Raw genomic sequence first — 18,664 nt, 5'->3', positions numbered from 1 at the left:
GAATACAGGCATGGACCGTTTCCTAAATGGTGAGAAAATTCGCAAATCAGAAGTACAAAGGGATCTGGCAGTGTTGGTCCAGGATTCTCTAAAGGTTAACTTGTAGGTAGAGTCCATGATTAAGAAAACTAATGTAATGTTGTCGTTTATCTCAAGAGGGTTGGAATATAAAGGCAGTGATGTGCTTCTGAGGCTTTATAAAGCTCTAGTTAGGCCCCTTTTAGAATACTGTGTCCAATTTTGGGCCCCACACCTCAGGAAGGACTTACTAGCCCTGGAGCGTGTCCAGCGGAGATTCACACGGATGATCCCTGGAATGGTGGGTTTAACCTATGATGAACAGCTAAGGATCCTGTGATTGTACTCATTAGAGTTTAGAAGGTTGAGGGGAGATCTAATAGAAACTTACAAGATAATGTATGGCTTAGAAGGGGTGGACACTAGGAAGTTATTTCCGTTAGGTGGGGAGGCTAGGACCTGTGGGCACAGCCTTAAAATTAGAGGGAGTAAATTTAAAACTGAAATGAGACGACATTTCTTCAGCCAGAGAGTGGTGGGCTTGTGGAATTCATTGCCACGGAACGCAGTGGAGGCCAGGGCATTGGATGCCTTCAAGGCAGAGATCGACAAATTCTTGATCTCACAAGGAATCAAGGGCTATGGGGAGAGTGCAGGGAAGTGGAGTTGAAATGCCCATCAGCCATGATTTAAATGGCAGAGTGGATTTGATGGGCTGAATGGCCTTAGTTCCACTCCTATGTCTTATGGTCTTATTTTGTATCTCTAACTATTGACGACCTTGGCTAGGTGAGCCATTTAAAAATCTTGGAAATGGTTTAGTATTGGGTTGAGCATGAAGTTAGTCCATACTTGTGGTGTTTACATGAGCTGACAAGTGTGCCAGTATCAAACTTAAATTTTAAGTTTAAATTTTGTCACCTGAACCAAGTCATAAAATGGATAAATTAGCATTTTCAACTGACTTACTTTTGTCATTATTTCAATAGGTATTGAAGAATATTAGAATTTGATACTAAGCTTTTCACCCTAATAACTTGAATACATTCTTCCTCCTTTTCAAACTTTGAATTAACACTCTTTAATCAGCTGGTTTTTTATACAATTAACTTCTTTTTTATTCAAAAATACTATTAAAAAGGAACCTATCATACGGTAGTAATGTTTGAAGTTTCCCTTTATTGTTGCGTTAAAATTGGAAAAATTAAAACATTTACCTTGTATTAGCAGGCTTCCACTTCAACTACTATTCACGTTGCATTAGAGGATATGGGTTTTGAAGGCTGTTGCTAATAATACACTGCAGTGTCTTACGCTCACTGCCATCTGGTCATATGTTCAAGTTGACTCCTTAACATTTGAAGCAATTTAGAAAAGCCCAGGCTAATGCTCTAGGACAAACTCTTTGATGGATGTGTGCAACTGTCATTCTCAGTACAACGTGAACTTTGAGACAACACTTCTGTATTTTAAAACTGAATATAAGCAGTCTCTTAAATTGGCCACAGTGAATCAAATGACCTTTAGTATTTGAGCATCGAAACAATCTATATTTCAAGGAAATTTTTAATTCAATATGGGCATATGAAACTATCCAAGCAGTTCATTTTTGTTTTTTAATTCATTTTTTCATGTATGTGGGCGTTGCTGGCTGGCCAGCATTTCTTTCCCATCCCTCGTTACCCTTGAGTTCATGTGTCCCTTTGATTGAGGCTGTATCAACAGAAAAGGGCAACAGATTTCCAGCTGGTCTAAATCTCTGTTTCATCCTCATGAACAAACCTCAATGTGTGTAAGGCAGATGTGAATGGATCCTGTCAACCTTCATTGCGTTATGATAATTTCCCACACCCGAATCAAACTGGATGAAACAACATAGGGTTTTTAACCACAATAACTGGATGAAACAACAGCAAGGAATTCTGGAAAAGGTGTAAGAGAATATACACCCTGGAGCAGCCTTTAAGCTGGGTAAAAATACCAGTGAGTGGGTGATCTTAGAATATTCTGGAAGAAGACTGTAACACGGCGAACTAGAAATAGACTCTCTAGGAGAAACACAGAGTGAGCTCATGGACTCAAGCACATGAATGATATAGCTAAGTTATTACCTAATGTAACTGATAAGTCAGAGCTTGGTACATCCATGATTACTATGTATCACAGTATTTCATACTCACGTCTAATAAATTGTGTAACTTTGACATCTAAGCCTGAAGACATTTGTTGATTTTGCCTTCTCCTTAAGCAGTCTGCAAGGAATCCAATCTGATGACATTGGTGGACAATGGGGAACCTGTGAATGTGGTGTATCTGGATTTCCAGAAGGCATTCAAAAAGGTGCCACACCAAAAGCTGCTACATAAGATAAAGTTGCATGGTATTACAGGTAATGTATTGGCATGGATAGAGCATTGGTTCACCGGTAGAAAGCAAAGAGTAGGGGTAAATGGGTGTTTTTCTGGTTGGCGGTCACTGGCTAGTGGTGTACCTCAGGGATCAGTGTTGGGACCGCAATTGTTTACAACTTACATAGATGATTTGGAGTTGTGTGATTTTAAAATCATGGATGAGTTTAAGTGTGGTGTGTCAAAATTTGCAGATGACACTAAGGTGAGTGTTAGAGCAAAGTGTGCAAAAGACACTGCAAGTCTGCAGAGGGATACAGATTGTCTAAGTGAGTGGGCAAAGGTCTGGCAGATGGAGTACAATATTGATAAGTGTGGGGTCATCCATTTTGGTAGGAACAACAGCAAAATGTCCGATGTTTTAAATGGTAAAAAATAGCAGCACACTGCTGTGCAGAGGGACTTGGGTGTATTTGTGCATGAATTGCTAAAAGTAGGAACGCAGGTGCAGCAGGTAATTAAAAAGGCAAATAGAATTTTGTCTGCCATTGCTGGAGGGTTGGAGTTTAAGAACAGGGATGCTATGCTGCAGCTGTATAGGGTCCTGGTGAGGCCACACCTGGAGCACTGTGTGCAGTTTTGGTCTCGTTACTTGAGAATAGGTATACCATCACTGGAGGGGGTGCAGAGGAGATTCACTCGGTTGATTCCAGAGTTAGAGTGTTGGATTATGAGGAGAGATTGAATAGACCGGGATTATACTCATTGGAATTCAGAAAAATGAGGGGAGATCTTATAGAAACATATCAGATTATGAAGGAAATAGATAAATTGGAGGCAGGGAGGTTGTTTCTACTAGCAGGTGAAACCAGGACTAGAAGGCATTGCATCAAAATAAAGGGAAGCAGATGCAGGACTGAGGTCAGAAGGAACTTCTTCACACAATGGGTTGGGAATCTGTGGAATTCCCTGCCCAGTGAAGCGGTTGAAACTATCTCGCTGAATGTTTTTAAGGCAAGGTTAGATAAATTTTTGAACAGCAAAGGAATTAAGGGTTGTGGTGAGTGGGTGGATAAGTGGAGCTGAGTCTCAAAAAGATCAGCCATGATCTTACTAAATGGAAGGGCAGGCTCATGGGACCAGCTGGCCTATTCCTGCTCCTAGTTCTTATGTTCTTATTGCATCTAACTACGCAATAAAAAACAATTCACCCACTTATTTTACTTTTGTTTGGAAAAAATAATTTTGACTTGCAGAAATCATTTGATCAGGAAACCATGTCATTGCCTGCTTATAAAATCAGCAAGAAGCTGTTTTGCAAACTGAATTCTACTAAAAACCATCAAATTATCTGCAGGCCATCAAGCAGCTAAGGTGGTGAACAGTAATATTCTTGTAAGTGGGGAACCTCTAAAAGAGAGAAGTAATCTCCCAAACTGTTCCAAATTTAAGTTTACCTGTGAATCAAGTGTCTACAAATTCAACCATAAGGAACTTCACAGCCTGTTGAAAATCCTTCTTTTCTGAGACCCATACTTGAACTTTAAAGCTTCAACATCATCTAAGAAATTATAGGCCTGCAATGAAAGTGCCTGAGATAATTACAAGCTGTAACGGTATATTCCCTTCAGTTGTATCTAATTTTTGTATATATGTGAGTGTGTGTAGATGAATTAACAAAACATCACATTATCTTCAGGGCAATTCTGTGAGCAACGAATACTCATTTTTTAAAAATCTCATGAAAATATTGTTGGTGAAAATATGGACATGGGATCCATACCAAAAGATTACGAAAACACACACCCTTTACATACAATTGTACCGGTGGTCAAGGGAACACCTATATTCTGTCAGTGACATATCTTTAACAAGTTCAGTGGTTACAGTCAAATTCTTTCGATTTAATTGAAGCTGCGCAATCTAGCCACTCAAACCTGGTCGAGGTTTAAATAGTCAGTCTAAAAGAAACTCGCAAAGCATCAAAGTGAAACGCTCGAGACATCGGACAAATGAAAGGTTATCATATGAATTTTAATCAGAGTTGTGCTTCGAAATTTAAAGCTCTCTTCTGGTTTGATTAGGGTAAACTGAAAACAAATTGCACAATATTTAAGGCTAGTTGGCAGCGATTCCTTACTAGCTTGTTAAAGTCAGAAGCAAGATCCTATTCCATTGAAGCAAAAAGTTGGAGAATGAATGATATAATATCTCCAATAAGCAGAGTGCAAATCTTCTGCTTACCACCTACAGCAGTGCCTCTCAGCTAAACAGTTTGTATTTTGAGATTACCGCATCAACACAATAGCCAAAACCATTGATTCATCAGATACATTTTAGCTTTCAGAAAATAATATCCCTAAAATTTGACAAGAGGTCTACAGAATTGATTTTCTTTGAACTTTTTTGGATTGATGTTATAAAGCAGGATTAGTAAATGAATTATGTAGATTTAAGCCTTTTTCAGCTTGGCATGCAGAATATTTTGAAAGTCAAATTCAAGCAATGACCACAACTACTGGAAGGTTCAGATATTTTGTGTTGCCTCCCAACAGGACTTCTATGATGTCAATTTTGGATGCTTAAAAAACACTTGGCTAGGCTACTTTACATACTTGGATGCCTCTAGCAGTGGGAATTCAGCAAAAACAGTCTTATATTTGGCAACAGAGTAAGAACTGCCGAAAATGGAGTCAGAGATAACACACTAATGATAGGTCCCGACCCGAAACGGCAACTTTCCTGCTCCTCTGACACTGCCTGGCCTGCCGTGTTCCTCCAGCTCCACATTGTGTTATCTCTTATATTTGGTAAAGTCCTCAACACCATCACCATCTTATTTTATGTGGCTAAATAACATCTTCAGATGACTATAGCTTGCACCATTGTAAAATGTCATAGTCTTTACTGGTTGGGATACCTTGGTGAGACTGATTGCCATTAAACCTTTTGGTATTTATCTAAGTTACTAACATCACAGGGGAAAGATGCCGAGACAAAATCTTTAACACTTACTAGGTAATTACATTACATCTAAGTTTTGTGATTGTCTCTTGTGAGACAAGAGATTCAATTGAAAAGCACAAATTAACATTATTGAAGCATTCTGGTACACAAGATTACACTTGAATACTGGTAAAATGCTCCCAGAAACAATCCAATATATCCTAACAGGCACAGCTTATCTCATGATGTCAGTTAACCCTTTAAGGTATTAACAGTTTTATACAACAAGCACCACTAATCAAAATATATCTAAATAACATGGCAGTCTATACAAATTCATTGTGTTCCTTTACATTAGAATTACTCAAGACTAAAAACTATGAAAATTGTCAATACCATTACTACACGGTTTTTAAAAAGGCAATTCACAAAAGCTCATAAAATAGTATCAGAGATAATGGGAACTGCAGACGCTGGAGAATCCAAGATAATAAATTGTGAAGCTGGATGAACACAGCAGGCCAAGCAGCATCTCAGGAGCACAAAAGCTGATGTTTCAGGCCTAGACCCTTCATCAGAGAGGGGGATAGGGTGAGGGTTCTGGAATAAATAGGGAGAGAGGGGGAGGTGGACTGAAGATGGAGAGAAAAGAAGATAGGTGGGGAGGTGGGGAGGGGAGAGGTCAGTCCAGGGAAGACGGACAGGTCATGGAGGTGGGATGAGGTTAGTAGGTAGGAGATGGAGGTGCGGCTTGGGGTGGGAGGAAGGGATGGGTGAGAGGAAGAACAGGTTAGGGAGGCAGAGACAGGTTGGACTGGCTTTGGGATGCAGTGGGTGGAGGGGAAGAGCTGGGCTGGTTGTGTGGTGCAGTGGGGGGAGGGGACGAACTGGGCTGGTTTTGGGATGCAGTGGGGGAAGGGGAGATTTTGAAGCTGGTGAAGTCCACATTGATACCATTGGACTGCAGGGTTCCCAAGCGGAATATGAGTTGCTGTTCCTGCAACCTTCGGGTGGCATCATTTGGGCACTGCAGGAGGCCCATGATGGACATGTCATCTAAAGAATGGGAGGGGGAGTGGAAATGGTTTGCGACTGGGAGGTGCAGTTGTTTATTGCGAACTGAGTGGAGGTGTTCTGCAAAGCGGTCCCAAAGCCTCCGCTTGGTTTCCCCAGTATAGAGGAAGCCACACCGGGTACAGTGGATGCAGTATACCACATTGGCAGATGTGCAGGTGAACCTCTGCTTAATATGGAAAGTCATCTTGGGGCCTGGGATAGGGGTGAGGAAGGAGGTGTGGGGGCAAGTGTAGCATTTCCTGCGGTTGCAGGGGAAGGTGCCGGGTGTGGTGGGGTTGGAGGGCAGTGTGGAGCGAACAAGGGAGTCACGGAGAGAGTCGTCTCTCCAGAGAGCAGACAAGGGTGGGGATGGAAAAATGTCTTGGGTGGTGGGGTCGGATTGTAGTTGGTAGAAGTGTCGGAGGATGATGCGTTGTATCCGGAGGTTGGTGGGGTGGTGTGTGAGAACAATGGGGATCCTCTTTGGGCGGTTGTGGTGGGGGCTGGGTGTGAGGGATGTGTTGCGGGAGATGCGGGAGACGCGGTCAAGGGCGTTCTCGACCACTGTGGGGGGAAAGTTGCGGTCCTTGAAGAACTTGGACATCTGGGATGTGCGGGAGTGGAATGCCTCATCGTGGGAGCAGATGCGGCGGAGGCGGAGGAATTGGGAATAGGGGATGGAATTTTTGCAGGAGGGTGGGTGGGAAGAGGTGTACTCTAGATAGCAGTGGGAGTTGGTGGGCTTGAAATGGACATCAGTTACAAGCTGGTTGCCTGAGATGGAGACTGAGAGGTCCAGGAAGGTGAGGGATGTGCTGGAGATGGCCCAGGTGAACTGAAGGTTGGGATGGAAGGTGTTGGTGAAGTGGATGAACTGTTTGAGCTCCTCTGGGGAGCAAGAGGCGGCGCCGATACAGTCATCAATGTAACGGAGGAAGAGGTGCGGTTTGGGGCCTGTTCCACGTAACTTACAAAGAGGCAGCCATAGCTTGGGCCCATGCGGGTGCCCATGGCCACCCCCTTTGTCTGTAGGAAGTGGGAGGGATGGAAAGAGAAGTTGTTGAGGGTGAGGACGAGTTCGGCTTGGTGGGTGAGGGTGTCGGTGGAGGGGACTGGTCGGGCCTGCGGGACAGGAAGAAGTGGAGGGCCTTGAGGCCATCTGCATGCGGAATACAGGTGTCTAGGGACTGGACGTCCATGGTGAAAATGAGGTGTTGGGGGCTAGGGAATTGGAAGTCCTGGAGGAGGTGGAGGGCGTGGGTGGTGTCACGGACGTAGGTAGGGAGTTCCTGGACCAAAGGGGAGAAAGTGGAGTCCAGACAGGTGGAGATGAGTTTGGTGGGGCAGGAACAGGCTGAGACAATGGGTCGACCAGGGCAGGCAGGCTTGTGGATTTTGGGAAGGAGATTGAAACGGGCCATGCGGGGTTGGGGAGCAATGAGGTTGGAGGCTGTGGGTGGGGGGTCTCCTGAGATGATGAGGTCATGAATGGTGTTGGAGATGATGGTTTGGTGCTCGGGTGTGGGGTCATGATTGAGGGGGCAGAAAGAGGTGGTGTCAGAGAGTTGGCATTTGGCCTCGGCGATGTAGAGGTCAGTGCGCCATACTACCATGGCGCCACCCTTGTCTGCGGGTTTGATGGTGTGGTTGGGGTTGGAGCGGAGAGCTGCCCGTTCTGCCGGGGAGAGGTTGGAGTGGGTGAGAGGGGTGGAGAGGTTGAGGCAGTTGATGTCTCGACGGCAGTTGGAGATGAAGAGGTCGAGGGAAGGTAGGAGGCCTGGGGGTGCTGTCCAGGAGGAGGACTTGTGTTGGAAGCGGGCGGAGTCAGTGGAGGGAGGGTTAGGTTCCCAGTTGAAATAGTCCCAGTTTACTTGACTACATACCTGTGGACAACTTTGTAATTATACAGAATTAGATAGAAATAGCACAGGATCAGACCACTCAACACATTTGACATCTGTCAGTGTTTAGATGTGAAACACCCCTTCTCCCATTCTAATCAGCTTTTCTGTGCTGTCCATATCCTTCTATTCTCTTTTCCCTCAATAATTGCTTTAAGTGCATCTGGACTGAGGTACCACCATATTCAACCAATGTGGTTACGCTGCCTAAGAGCTCCAAGATAGACAAAGGTACATGAAATATAGAGTCCCTACCAGTCAACAATGCAGTTAGTGCTGACTGCAGGGAGGAAATGATGAAAATTAATAGGAAGCACAAAGACGGCATCCTGCCAGCATTACATTCAATAGTCACGCATTAATAGCACATCATGGTCCGCCAAGTCCAATCCAGCTTAACCTTCATTCAAACCTTCTGGTCTCTGGCTGCATAATGTGGAGATTTTTTTATTTCTTGGTGTAATAATGTCAAATGGAAGATTTCCCTGTCCTGAGAAATTAAACATTTACTTTCTTTGAGGCATGGGTGATGCTGCCAAGGCAATATTTATTGCCCATCTCCATTTGCTGTCAGCATATTGATGATAATCAATGACGTGTTACTTGTAGAGCAGGATGGGACAGTGCTTCAGACACTTCCTCCGGAAGGATATTTTAGATCAATTACATTTTTAACAACAATCAAACAATTTTTACAGTCATTTCTTTTCTGGTGCAAAGTTAAAAATCAGCAGATTATTACGTTAAGGTTCACAACTTGTTAGAGTGAAATATTAAGACCATAAGACATAGGAGTGGAAGTAAGGCCATTTGGCCCATCAAGTCCACTCTACCATTTTAATCATGGCTGATGGGCATTTCAACTCCACTTCCCTGCACTCTCCCTGTTGCCCTTGATTCCTTGCGAGATCAAGAATTTATCGATCTCTGCCTTGAAGACATTTAACATCCCGGCCTCCACTACACTCTGTGGCAATGAATTCCACAGGCCCCTCACTCTCTGGCTGAAGAAATGTCTCCTCCCCCTCTAATGCTTAGGTTGTGCCCAGGGGTCCTAGTCTCCCTGCCTAACGGAAACAACTTCAACGACATGGGCAGCACTGTGGCGCAGTGGTTAGCACTGCAGCCTCATGGCACCAGGCACCTGGGTGTGAATCCACCCTCAGGCGACTATCTGTGTGGAGTTTGCACTTTTTCCCTGTCTCTGCGTGAGTTTCCTCTGGGTGCTCCGTTTTCCTCCCACAGTCCAAAGATGTGCAGACTGGGTGGATTGGCCATGCTAAATTGCCAGTAGTGTTCAGGGATGTGTAGATTGGCTGGGTTATAGGGGGATGTGTCTGGGTGGGAAATTGTGAGAGTCAGTGAGGACTTGATGGGTCAAAGCGCCTGTTTTCACACTGTAGGGATTCTATGATCTTAAACCTCTTCCTTCCTCAACATTCCCTTGGGATCTGGGATACGTTTCTTCCATTCTGCTGAGCTTTTCCAGCAAATACTGATATTGGAGTGTCTTTCCTTGAGCAAATCCTATTGGCCTAATATCATTACTACAACCACATCAGAAAAAAATGTTGATAACAAATTAAAATCACAAAAGAATTGTTGAGATATCTTTAATGCATTAGGTTTAATGAGCTGTTTATCTAAACTGTGGTTTCTCCTTTCCTGTTGTACTTCATAGTTACAATATAGAAATGGGCAATCATATCAAATTGGTCCATGTCTATGATCAGAGCTTTGCCCATCCCTCATTATCCAGGCCTACAACAAAACCTTCATATCTTGCACGTAATGTGATATCATAACATAAAGGTGGCCTGGCACATCAATAATATAGTGAAATAGAAGTGTTATAAATTCCATTCCTGGTTTCAATGCTAGAATTTACATTCTTTTTGTATTTCAAAGTGCCTTTATTCCTTGGTATTCAAGGATCTTTCTGAATGCACTTCAGTGACCGCAAATTAGTGTATAGCTGAGGTCTAACAGTTGAAACAGTCAACAGTGCGGATCCATGAATGGCAAGCTTTCTATCAAGTTTCAATATTGGAAATGCCAATATTCATTTCAGAAAGCAACCTTCACAATGTCCGCACACTCCACTGCACCACTCCTGCTTATATAATACGTTATTTGGCTGCTGTCCAAATGGAACATTATAATGAGGTTGGCCTGTGTAAGTTTTGCAAATGGAAATATGTCTCCAGAGATCTCGAGTTTTGTGAGCGTGAAGGTATAGTTTGTCGTTGTGAAGATTTATTTCGACCTTCACAATGTAAAACAGTAACTTGGTACCAGTGCAAAGATGAAAATCTAGTTACAAATTTCACTGCAACGAGTTGTGTTATATATCATTTACTTGTGTCAACTTCAGGTTTGAAACACTGATAAGATTCTATTTTCTTCTTACCAGTTTTCATTCTTTTTCAGGCATTGACTTGCTGCCAGGATATGGTTCCATAGGCACTAGTTATTATGACTGCTTTGCTGAAGTCGCCATTATTCATGTATAAAATATGTCAGTGAATCTTAGCATGGCAGCTCGTCTCAACAATAAAGACTGAATAGCAATCAAAAACCTTATCCTGGTTTTAGCTTGGAATAACATCATTTTCTTCTACTTGAAACAGCAACAACAAAGAAAGTGAGATTATTTTTAGCATAAGCTCACAAAAAGGTCTAGGCGTACTGGCTGGGGCATGAAAAAACTCATATAGTTGCCATCATAATTAAATACGTAATTAACAAAAATAACTAATGTATAATACAACTTGTGTTAGTGAAATTTGTATCTAAATTAGCTAAGGATTGATTATGGGGCCACTCTACCTCTGACTGAGAAAAAAATTGTCATACTTTTTTGTTGGCACATTGATGCTTGAAAAGGGAGAGGGAGCAGATTCAATCGCAACGTTCAATGGGGAATTGGGTATGTATTTCAAAAGGAAAAACTTGAGACACCATCGGGGTTCACTCAACCCTACAGAGGCCGTCTCACTAAATCTGTGACTAATTGGGGACTGCACTACATGTTTGTCATGTGACATTGTCATACTCTCAAAATTTTTATCTCTCAATATCCCAGATTTCTCTATCAGCAACCCTTGGTATGTCCTGTTACACCAGTATGGCAAAACAAAACAATATAAGGGAGGGACTGAGACTGAGAGTAATGGCCGCTGAATATAAACTTGATAAGGTCTGATTGCCTCAGGTCAGAAGAAAATAGCTGGCTGATTTTTGTTGAATAAGGTAATGGCTCTAAAAGGGTTCAGAAAAGATTAATGTTGGAGACTACATTCGGCTGTATTGAATTTGATATCATACTTGTTTGGGTGGGGATATGTCAGAACAGTTTAAGATGTTGTGGAGTAAAGACTTCAGCCAGAGAGTGGTGGACTTCTGGAATTCATTGCCACGGATTGCAGTGGAGGCCAGAACGTTAGATGCCTTCAAGGCAGAGATCAACAAATTCTTGATCTCACAAGGAATCAAGGGCTACGGGGAGAGTGCAGGGAAGTGGAGTTGAAATGCTCATCAGCCATGATTTAAATGGCAGAATGGACTTGATAGGCCAAATGGCCTTACTTCCACTCCTATGTCTTATGGTCTTATGGACTTATTACCTAAGTTTCTCATGGATTTATTAACAATGCCTGTAATTTGCACCTCATAGTTAAACTGCAATCAACTGCACTGTGAATTAAAACAGGATCCTCCTCTTTAGGAGAGAGATAATGGGAACTGCAGATGCTGGAGATTCCAAGATAAATGTGAGGCTGGATGAACACAGCAGGCCAAGCAGCATCTCAGGACCTCCTCTTTAGGACACACTTTGTGGCAGAAAACTACCCCAACAACAACTATGAGTCATTAGTATCTAAAACATATGACAATTTTAACCCCATAACACTCAGTATTTAATGAATCAGTAAGTCTCCCCGTTTGAAAGAAGCACTTAGTGGAGTAAAGTCACAGAATGGAACCTGGGTGGAGAACTTCAATGTCTATCATCAACATTGGCGTTGTATCACTAGCACTAACTGAGCTGGTAACTCCTGAGGGACATAATTCTAGCCAGGGTCAGCAGTAAATAGTGAGAGACCCAACTTGAGCAAAACAGCTATGTGGCCTCACCCTCACCAGTCTACTACCTGTTATATATGATATCCACAACAATAGCAACGGGACAGTTCACCACAGTGTCTTTAGCTCAGCCTTCACAGTGAAGCCACCACCCCTACTTTATATGGAACTACCATTATGCTAAATGGGATAGATTCAGAACAAATCTATAGTTTAAAACTGGCATCCAGGAGATGCTGTGGGCTTTAATTGTACAATTGTACTTCGCCAGGTTTTGTCCCAGCATCAACCTCATGTTACCCCACCCCATCTTCAAAACCAGGGGACCAACCCCAGCTTAATGATGGATACACAAAAACATGCCAGGAGCAGCATGAGGTGTTCCTTCAAATGAGATGCCAATCTGGCGAAGCTATTATGCAGGTCTACATGCATACCAAACAGTGGAAGCAGTACGCTATAGAAAGAAATAAGTATTCACACAACAAAAAGATTAAACTCTGCAGAACTGTCACAATGGTGTTGGGCAAGCAGACAACCAAGGGAGGATCTATTTCCACTTCAGCAACACATAGGAACATAGAACAGTACAGGCCCTTCGGCCTACAATGTTGCGCGAGCTTTTATCCTAAACCTAAGGTCTATCTAACCTCCACCCCTGCCTTATACTATCATCCTTATGCATATCTAATAGCTGCTTAAATGCCCCAAATGAGGCCGGCTCCACTACCCTCTCCGGCAATGCATTCCACGCCCCTACCACTCTATGAGTAAAGATCCTACCTCTGACGTCTCCCCTATATCCACCTCCACTCACTTTCAACTATCAAATCACCTCTCATCCTTCATCATTCTAAAGAGAAAAGCCCAAGCTCTCTCAACCTTTCCTCGTAAGGCCTTCTCTCCATTTCAGGCAACATCCTGGTAAATCTCCTCTGCACCTTTTCCAGTACTTCAATATCTTTCCTGTAATGAGGTGACCAGAACTGGACACAATACTCCAGGTGTGGCTGAACCAGAATTTTGTATAGCTGGAGCATAACTTCATGGCTCTTGAACTCAATCTCTCTATTAATAAAAGTTAACATATCATATGCCTTCTGAACAACTTTATCTGCCTGGGTGGCAGCTTTCAGGGAACTATGGACTTGAGCCCCAAGATTGCTCTGCTCCTCCACACTGCCAAGAATCTTTCCATTAACCCTGTATCGTGCTTTCAAATTTGTCCTTCAAATATGAATTATCTCACACTTTTCAGGGTTAAACTCTATCTGCCACTTCTCAACCCAGCTCTGCATCCTATCAATGTCACTTTGTAACCTAGAACAGCCCTCCGCACTATCCACAACTCGACCCATCTTTGTATCGTCCACAAACTAACCAATCTAAACTTCCACTCCTTCATCCAAATCATTTACAAAAATCACAAATAGAAGAGGACCCAGAACAGATCCTCGTGGTACACCATTCGTAACTGAGCACCATGTTGAATATTTTCCGTCCGCTACCACCCTTTGTCTTCTAAGGTCAGCCAATTTTGAACGCAATCTGCACATTTCCCCCATCCCAAGCCACCTTACTTTCTGCATGAACCTATCATGGGGAACCTTTTCAAACACCTTACTTAAATCCATGCAGACCACATCCACTGCTCCGCCTTCATCTACGTGTTTGGTCACCTCTTCAAAGAATTCAATAAGGTTTATGAGGCATGATCTACCCCAAAAAAATCCATGCTGACTGTCACAAATCAAGCCGTGCCTTTCCAAGTGATTGTAAATCCTACCTCCCAGAGCCCTTTCTAATAATTTGCCATATTTGCGAATACATGGAACGAGCATGAAAAGCCAATTTTAATCACATTCAACAGACATGCTCAGTAGCTAATTCATCCTGGAGTCCTCTTCAATTTCCTATAATCACAAGAAACATTTTTCAGCCAATTTGATTTATTTCAATTTTTAAGTATTCATTTACTGGATTTGGATGTCACTGGCTAGGCCATCTGTTATTGCCCACTCCTAATAGCTGTGGAGAAGGTGGTAGTGAACTGTCCTTCAGCAGTATGGATAACCATAACATGAAGAAGGGAGTTGCAAAATTTTGATGCAGAAATGATGAAATAACGATGGGTATAATTCAAGTATGAATGTTGTGTGACTTGGAGGGGTATGTGTATGGTGTGATCCCAGACATCTGCTGCCCTAACCCTTTTAGGTGTGGGAGGTGGTGGATTTGGAAGGTGCTGTCAAAACAGAAGTGTCATTGGGGCACATCTGGTAAATGGTAGGAACAACAGGGAGGAGGTGATGGGAGATTTTAATTTTCCCAGCATTGACTGGGATTCATTCAGTGTTAGGGGTTTAGATGGAGCAGAATTTGGAAGGAGCATCCAGGAGGATTTTCTAGAGCAGTATGTAAATAGTCCAACTCGGGAAGGGGCCATACGGGACATGGTATTGGGGAATAAGCCCAGCCAGGTGGTTGAAATTTCATTCGGGAATTATTTTGGGAATAGTGCTCACAATTCCGTACGTTTTACAACACTGATGGACAAAGACGAGCATGGTCCTAAAGGAAGAGTGCTGAATTGGGGGAGGGCTAACTACAGCAAAATTCGACAGGAGCTGGGGAATGTGGATTGGGAGCAGCTGTTTGACGGTAAATCCACATTTGATATGTGGGATGCTTTTAAAGAGAAGTTCATTAGAGTGCAAGACAGACATGTCCCTATGAAAATGGGGAAGAGAAAGGGCAAGATTAGGGAATCATGGTTGACAGGTGAAATTCTGAGACTAGCAAAAAAAGACTGGACAAAGAAGCATACATAAGGTCTAGGCGACTGAAAACTATGAAACTTTGGAAGAATACTGGGAAAGTAGGACCAATCTAAAATGAGGAAGAAAGAGGGCTAACAGGGGTCATGAAATATCTTTAGCAAACAGGGTTAAGGAAAATCCCGAAAGCCTTTCATTTGCAATTAAGGAACAAGAGGGTAACTAGAGAAAGGGTTGGCCCACTCAAGGACAAAGGAAAGAAATTACATGAGGAGTCAGAGAAAATGAGTGATATCCTTATTCACTGAGGAGAGGGACGTGACGGATGCTGAGGTTAGGGGTAGATGCTTGATTACTCTAGGTCAAGTCGGCATAAGGAGGGGAGATGTGTTGCGTATTCTAAAAGGCATTGGGGTGGACAAGTCCCCAGGTCTGGATGGGATCTATCCCAGGTTGTTGAGCGAAGCAAGAGAGGAAATAGCTGGGGACTTAACAGATATTTTTGCAGCATCCAGGAGCATGGCTGAGGTCGCGGAGGACTGGAGAATTGCTAATGTTGTCCCCTTGTTTAAGAAGGGTAGCAAGGATAATCCAGGCTATTATAGACCAGTAAGCATGACATCAATGATGGGGAAGCTGCTGGAGAAGATACTGAAGGATAAATCTATTTATATTTGGAAGAAAATGGGCTTATTGGTGATAGGCATCATAGTTTTATACAGGGAAAGTCATGTCTTACCAACTTGATAGAATTCTTTGAGGAAGTGACAAAGTTGATAGATGAGGGAAGTGCTGTAGATGTCATATAAATGGACTTCAGTAAGGCATTAGTTAAGTTTCTTCATGGTAGGCTGATGGAGAAAGTGAAGTTGCATGGGGTCCAGGGTGTACCAGCTAGATGGACTGGCTGGGCAACAGGAAACAGAGAGTTGTAGTGTCAGGGAGTTTCTCAAAATGGAGAACTGTGACCAGTGGTGTTCCACAGGGATCCGTGTTGGGACCACTGTTGTTTGTGATATACATAAATGATCTGGAGGAAGGTACAGATGGTCTGATTAGCAAGTTTTCAGATGACACTAAGATTGGTGGAGTAGCAGATCGTGAAGCGGACTGTCAGAGAATGCAGCAGAATATAGATAGTTTGGGGAGTTGGGCAGAGAAATGGCAGATGGAGTTCAATCCAGGCAAATGCGAGGTGATGCATTTTGGAAGGTTCAATTCAAGAGCGAACTATACAATAAATGGAAAATCCCTGGGGGAAATTGATGCACACAGAGATCTGGGTGTTCAAGTCTATTGTATCCTGAAGGTGGTAACGCAGGTCAATAGAATGGTCAAGAAGGCATATGGCATGCTTTCATTCATTGGATGGGGTGTTGAGTACAAGAGTTAGCAGGTCATGTTACAGCTGTATAGGACTTTGGTTTGTCCACATTGGGAACACTGCATATAGTTCTGGTCGCCACATTACCAAAAGGATGCAGATGCTTTGGAGAAGGTGCAGAGAAGGTTCACCAGGATGTTGCCTGGTATAGAGGGTGCTAGCTATGAAGAGAGGTTGAGTAGATTAGGATTATTTACATTAGAACGATGGAGGTTGAGGGGAGACCTGATTGAGGTCTACAAAATCATGAGAGGTATAGACAGGGTGGATAGCAAGAAGCTTTTTCCCAGAGTGGGGGACTCAATTACTAGGGGTCAAAATTTCAAGGTGAGAGGGGAGAAGTTTCAGGGAGAAATGTGTGGAAAGTTCTTTATGCAGAGGGTGGTGAGTGCCTGGAAAGCATTTCGAGTGGAGGTGGTAGAGGTGGGCACAATAACATCATTGAAGATGTATATAGACAGATATGTGAATGGGCAGGGAGCAGAGGGATACAGATCCTTGGAAAATAGGCGACAGGTTTAGATAGGGGATGTGGATTGGCACAGGCTTGGAGGGCCAAAGGGCGTGTGCCTGTGCTGTAATTTTCTTTGTTCTTTGTTCTTTATTCTTCTTTGCTACACACTACTGCCACTGTGTTTGGTGGTGGAGGGACTAAGCATTGAAGTTGGTGGATGGATGCGCAAATTAAGCGGACTGCTTTGTCCTGGATATGTCAACCATCCTGAGTGTTGTTGGAGCAGCCACCATCCAGGCAAGTGTAGAGTATTCCATCACACTCCTGGCTTGTGTCTGCACCTGTTGATGCGCAGGTACTGATGAGAAAGGAAACAAGTTATTTGCCACAGAATTTCTGGCAACTGACCTACTATTGTGGCCACAGTACTTATGTGGCAAGTTTAGTTCATGGTAACCCCAAAATGTCAATCATGGAGGATTCAGTGATGATCATGTCTTTGAATTTTAAGGGGCAGATAGTTAAATTGTCTCTTGTTGGAGATGATCATTACCTGACACTTGGCTGGCATACTCGAACTGGCTGTGTCTCTTGACAACATTGGTCCCTAATTGTAAAGTTCAAAAATTGTCCCAATCTGTCCTCCCACGTAAATCAGGTCAAATCTCACCTGATTAATCGTTGCCCCATCAATCTACTCTAATCATCAGTAATGGAAGGGATTGCACACCACGCTATCAACTAACACATACCCAGGGCAAAGATGCTCTGTTTTGATTCTTCCAGGGTCACGCAGCTCCAGACCTCATCACAGTTTTGGGGCAAACATGGACAAAAGAGCTGAATTCCAGAAGTGAGTTCTAAGTGCTTTCCATTCATATCGTAGCAACATTTAACTGAAAATGGAATCAAGGATCCTTCATAAAACTGAGGTCAATGAGGGGTAAGCGCTCCAGAGGCTGGAGTCATAGTTGGCACAAAGATGTTGTGTGGTTGTTGGAGGCTGTCATTGCAGCCGCAGAAAATGGCTGCAGTCGTCCCTCAGATAGTGAACCAGCTACAACATCTTCTGCTGCTTCATTAGTAACCTCTTCCTCACAAAGACTGAAGTTGGGCATGCCAATCATTTCAGAATGTTCAGCTCTAATCTTAACTTACCAAATAATAATGTAGTTTGTGTTCGTGTGCATCAAGATCTGGACAACAATTAGGTTTGTGCCAGTAAACAATGCATAAGATTTGTATCAGGCAATGATTATCTCCACCAGAAGGTTGTATAACAAGCTCCCCTTGATATTCATCAGCTTTGCCACCGTTCATTCTCCACCATCAACATCTTGTGTGTCACCAGTGAACAGCAAATTGAACACCAGTGAAATGCACAGGCCACACAATTATTGTGACTTGAAAAACATATCATAGGCTAGGAATTCTCTAGTGAGTAGCTCACCTCCTGACTCTCCAAAATCTTTTCACTATCTACAAGGCACATACCAGGAGTGTAACAGTATTCTCTGCATATGCCTGGAAGAGTGCAGTTATGAAAACAAGAAGCTTGACACCATGCAAGGCAAGGCAAGGCAAGGCAACCTGTTGGATTGGCAGGCCATCTATCCCCTTGCCCTCCAATACTGGTGCAATGTGTTCTACCTACCAAATGCACTATATTTTGAAAAGAATTCTATGACCGTGCC

At 43.1% G+C, this 18,664-nt stretch overlaps 1 protein-coding gene across 9 annotated transcripts in view; it reads right to left on the bottom strand.

The window, feature by feature from the left end:
• The window catches only part of LOC125458672 (glutamate receptor 3-like), a 384,493-nt gene that overhangs the window by 37,366 nt on the left and 328,463 nt on the right, over positions 1-18,664 (bottom strand). The window lies entirely within an intron of this gene.

This window comes from Stegostoma tigrinum, chromosome 15 (assembly GCF_030684315.1).
Source record: "Stegostoma tigrinum isolate sSteTig4 chromosome 15, sSteTig4.hap1, whole genome shotgun sequence".
NCBI classification, from domain to species: domain Eukaryota; kingdom Metazoa; phylum Chordata; class Chondrichthyes; order Orectolobiformes; family Stegostomatidae; genus Stegostoma; species Stegostoma tigrinum.
This window is presented reverse-complemented; position numbering and strand designations above follow the sequence as displayed.